At 51.6% G+C, this 5,000-nt stretch overlaps 3 non-coding genes across 3 annotated transcripts; all 3 read right to left on the reverse strand.

Moving 5' to 3' along the window:
- Positions 1-333: 333 nt before the first annotated feature.
- Positions 334-452, reverse strand: LOC140468892 (5S ribosomal RNA). The gene has a single exon (XR_011955873.1). It is a non-coding gene; the product is annotated as a 5S ribosomal RNA (ribosomal RNA).
- A 1,511-nt stretch (positions 453-1,963) lies between these two features.
- On the reverse strand, positions 1,964-2,082 carry LOC140474120 (5S ribosomal RNA). Its single transcript, XR_011958841.1, has one exon. It is a non-coding gene; the product is annotated as a 5S ribosomal RNA (ribosomal RNA).
- Positions 2,083-3,593: 1,511 nt separating this feature from the next.
- On the reverse strand, positions 3,594-3,712 carry LOC140475703 (5S ribosomal RNA). The gene has a single exon (XR_011960196.1). It is a non-coding gene; the product is annotated as a 5S ribosomal RNA (ribosomal RNA).
- Positions 3,713-5,000: the final 1,288 nt, after the last annotated feature.

Raw genomic sequence — 5,000 nt, forward strand, 5'->3', positions numbered from 1 at the left:
AAGGCAGGAACAGGATACCGATTAAGGATGATCAGCCATGATCATATTGAATGGTGGTGCAGGCTCCAAGGGCAGAATGGCCAACTCCTGCACCTATTGTCTATTGTCCTCCTTTCCTGACTGCCAGCCGCAGACAGCGTGCAGCCCCAATCCCTTTCTTTCCCTCTTTCTTGCTGATTTTGGCAGCGCTCCGCTCTCCTCCCCTCCCTGTCTCCTGCCTGCAGGAGACTGATGCCAGGCACAGCGGCAGCAAAAATAACCTGTCGCTGCATTGCGTGCGTGGCCCAACACGAGTGCAGAGGGGTGACTTGAGCAGCCCCTGCTGGCGGAAAAAGCCTACTGCACCTGGTATTCCCAGGCGGTCTCCCATCCAAGTACTAACCAGGCCTGAGTCTGCTTAGCTTCCGAGATCAGACGAGATCAGGCGTTTTCAGACTAGTATGGCCGCAGGCGCTGGCCCCTGCCTTTTCTCCCCACTTCAAGGCGTGCTGGCCAGCCACATTTTCTTTGCTGCTCTTTCTCTTGATCCCCTTTGTTTTTTTTTTCTCTCTTTTCTCTTTGCTCTTCCTCCTCCGTGCGTGCTTCCCTCCCTCCCTCCCTCCAGCTAGCCCTTGCCCACCAGGCTCCTGTCGTCTCCCACATCCCCACACAGGCCAACTGCAAGACCTCCCCCTGCTTCATAGGGCTGCAGCCTGCATTCTCTCATCCTTCCACACTCCTCCACGCCTCCATTTCGGAATGGCAGGCAGTGACCAGTGGGGTACCGCAGGGATCAGTACTGGGACCGCAGCTTTTTACAATATATGTTCATGATATAGAAGATGCTATTAGCAATAACATTAGCAAATTTGCTGATGATACTGAGCTGGGTGGCAGGGTGAAATGTGATGAGGATGTTAGGAGATTACCGGGTGACCTGGACAAGTTAGGTGAGTGGTCAGATGCATGGCAGATGCACTTTAATGTGGATAAATGGATGCTTATCCACTTTGGTGGCAAGAACAGGAAGGCAGATTACTACCTAAATGGAATCAATTTCGGTCAAGGGACAGTACAGAGAGATCTGGGGGTTCTTGTACACCACTCAATGAAGGTAAGCATGCAGGTACAGCAGGTAGTGAAGAAGGCTAATAGCATGCTGGCCTTCATAACAAGAGGGATTGAGTACAGAAGCAAAGAGGTTCTTCTGCAGGTGTACAGGGCCCTGGTGAGACCACACCTGGAGTACTGTGTGCAGTTCTGGTCTCCAAATTTGAGGAGAGACATTCTGGCTATTGAGGGAGTGCAGCGTAGGAATGGCGGGATTACCTTACACTGAAAGACTGGAGCGACTGGGCTTGTGTACCCTTGAGTTTAGCAGACTGAGAGGGGATCTGGTTGAGACATATAAGATTATCAAAGGATTGGACACTCTGGCGGCAGGAAACGTGAGTGCCGAAACAGAGGACACAGCTTAAAAATACGGGGTAGACCGTTTAGGACAGAGATGAGGAGAAACGTCTTCACCCAGAGAGTGGTGGCTGTGTGGAATGCTCTGCCCCAGAGGGCAGTGGAGGCCCAGTCTCTGGATTCATTGAAGAAAGAGTTGCACAGAGCTCTCAAGGATAGTGGAATCAAGGCTTATGGAGATAAGGCAGGAACAGGATACCGATTAAGGATGATCAGCCATGATCATATTGAATGGTGGTGCAGGCTCCAAGGGCAGAATGGCCAACTCCTGCACCTATTCTCTATTGTCCTCCTTTCCTGACTGCCAGCCGCAGACAGCGTGCAGCCCCAATCCCTTTCTTTCCCTCTTTCTTGCTGATTTTGGCAGCGCTCCGCTCTCCTCCCCTCCCTGTCTCCTGCCTGCAGGAGACTGATGCCAGGCACAGCGGCAGCAAAAATAACCTGTCGCTGCATTGCGTGCGTGGCCCAACACGAGTGCAGAGGGGTGACTTGAGCAGCCCCTGCTGGCGGAAAAAGCCTACTGCACCTGGTATTCCCAGGCGGTCTCCCATCCAAGTACTAACCAGGCCTGAGTCTGCTTAGCTTCCGAGATCAGACGAGATCGGGCGTTTTCAGACTAGTATGGCCGTAGGCGCTGGCCCCCTCCTTTTCTCCCCACTTCAAGGCGTGCTGGCCAGCCACATTTTCTTTGCTGCTCTTTCTCTTGATCCCCTTTGTTTTTTTTTTCTCTCTTTTCTCTTTGCTCTTCCTCCTCCGTGCGTGCTTCCCTCCCTCCCTCCCTCCAGCTAGCCCTTGCCCACCAGGCTCCTGTCGTCTCCCACATCCCCACACAGGCCAACTGCAAGACCTCCCCCTGCTTCATAGGGCTGCAGCCTGCATTCTCTCATCCTTCCACACTCCTCCACGCCTCCATTTCGGAATGGCAGGCAGTGACCAGTGGGGTACCGCAGGGATCAGTACTGGGACCGCAGCTTTTTACAATATATGTTCATGATATAGAAGATGCTATTAGCAATAACATTAGCAAATTTGCTGATGATACTGAGCTGGGTGGCAGGGTGAAATGTGATGAGGATGTTAGGAGATTACCGGGTGACCTGGACAAGTTAGGTGAGTGGTCAGATGCATGGCAGATGCACTTTAATGTGGATAAATGGATGCTTATCCACTTTGGTGGCAAGAACAGGAAGGCAGATTACTACCTAAATGGAATCAATTTCGGTCAAGGGACAGTACAGAGAGATCTGGGGGTTCTTGTACACCACTCAATGAAGGTAAGCATGCAGGTACAGCAGGTAGTGAAGAAGGCTAATAGCATGCTGGCCTTCATAACAAGAGGGATTGAGTACAGAAGCAAAGAGGTTCTTCTGCAGGTGTACAGGGCCCTGGTGAGACCACACCTGGAGTACTGTGTGCAGTTCTGGTCTCCAAATTTGAGGAGAGACATTCTGGCTATTGAGGGAGTGCAGCGTAGGAATGGCGGGATTACCTTACACTGAAAGACTGGAGCGACTGGGCTTGTGTACCCTTGAGTTTAGCAGACTGAGAGGGGATCTGGTTGAGACATATAAGATTATCAAAGGATTGGACACTCTGGCGGCAGGAAACGTGAGTGCCGAAACAGAGGACACAGCTTAAAAATACGGGGTAGACCGTTTAGGACAGAGATGAGGAGAAACGTCTTCACCCAGAGAGTGGTGGCTGTGTGGAATGCTCTGCCCCAGAGGGCAGTGGAGGCCCAGTCTCTGGATTCATTGAAGAAAGAGTTGCACAGAGCTCTCAAGGATAGTGGAATCAAGGCTTATGGAGATAAGGCAGGAACAGGATACCGATTAAGGATGATCAGCCATGATCATATTGAATGGTGGTGCAGGCTCCAAGGGCAGAATGGCCAACTCCTGCACCTATTCTCTATTGTCCTCCTTTCCTGACTGCCAGCCGCAGACAGCGTGCAGCCCCAATCCCTTTCTTTCCCTCTTTCTTGCTGATTTTGGCAGCGCTCCGCTCTCCTCCCCTCCCTGTCTCCTGCCTGCAGGAGACTGATGCCAGGCACAGCGGCAGCAAAAATAACCTGTCGCTGCATTGCGTGCGTGGCCCAACACGAGTGCAGAGGGGTGACTTGAGCAGCCCCTGCTGGCGGAAAAAGCCTACTGCACCTGGTATTCCCAGGCGGTCTCCCACCCAAGTACTAACCAGGCCTGAGTCTGCTTAGCTTCCGAGATCAGACGAGATCGGGCGTTTTCAGACTAGTATGGCCGTAGGCGCTGGCCCCTTCCTTTTCTCCCCACTTCAAGGCGTGCTGGCCAGCCACATTTTCTTTGCTGCTCTTTCTCTTGATCCCCTTTGTTTTTTTTTTCTCTCTTTTCTCTTTGCTCTTCCTCCTCCGTGCGTGCTTCCCTCCCTCCCTCCCTCCAGCTAGCCCTTGCCCACCAGGCTCCTGTCGTCTCCCACATCCCCACACAGGCCAACTGCAAGACCTCCCCCTGCTTCATAGGGCTGCAGCCTGCATTCTCTCATCCTTCCACACTCCTCCACGCCTCCATTTCGGAATGGCAGGCAGTGACCAGTGGGGTACCGCAGGGATCAGTACTGGGACCGCAGCTTTTTACAATATATGTTCATGATATAGAAGATGCTATTAGCAATAACATTAGCAAATTTGCTGATGATACTGAGCTGGGTGGCAGGGTGAAATGTGATGAGGATGTTAGGAGATTACCGGGTGACCTGGACAAGTTAGGTGAGTGGTCAGATGCATGGCAGATGCACTTTAATGTGGATAAATGGATGCTTATCCACTTTGGTGGCAAGAACAGGAAGGCAGATTACTACCTAAATGGAATCAATTTCGGTCAAGGGACAGTACAGAGAGATCTGGGGGTTCTTGTACACCACTCAATGAAGGTAAGCATGCAGGTACAGCAGGTAGTGAAGAAGGCTAATAGCATGCTGGCCTTCATAACAAGAGGGATTGAGTACAGAAGCAAAGAGGTTCTTCTGCAGGTGTACAGGGCCCTGGTGAGACCACACCTGGAGTACTGTGTGCAGTTCTGGTCTCCAAATTTGAGGAGAGACATTCTGGCTATTGAGGGAGTGCAGCGTAGGAATGGCGGGATTACCTTACACTGAAAGACTGGAGCGACTGGGCTTGTGTACCCTTGAGTTTAGCAGACTGAGAGGGGATCTGGTTGAGACATATAAGATTATCAAAGGATTGGACACTCTGGTGGCAGGAAACGTGAGTGCCGAAACAGAGGACACAGCTTAAAAATACGGGGTAGACCGTTTAGGACAGAGATGAGGAGAAACGTCTTCACCCAGAGAGTGGTGGCTGTGTGGAATGCTCTGCCCCAGAGGGCAGTGGAGGCCCAGTCTCTGGATTCATTGAAGAAAGAGTTGCACAGAGCTCTCAAGGATAGTGGAATCAAGGCTTATGGAGATAAGGCAGGAACAGGATACCGATTAAGGATGATCAGCCATGATCATATTGAATGGTGGTGCAGGCTCCAAGGGCAGAATGGCCAACTCCTGCACCTATTCTCTATTGTCCT

Source organism: Chiloscyllium punctatum, chromosome 3 (assembly GCF_047496795.1).
Source record: "Chiloscyllium punctatum isolate Juve2018m chromosome 3, sChiPun1.3, whole genome shotgun sequence".
Lineage (NCBI taxonomy): Eukaryota > Metazoa > Chordata > Chondrichthyes > Orectolobiformes > Hemiscylliidae > Chiloscyllium > Chiloscyllium punctatum.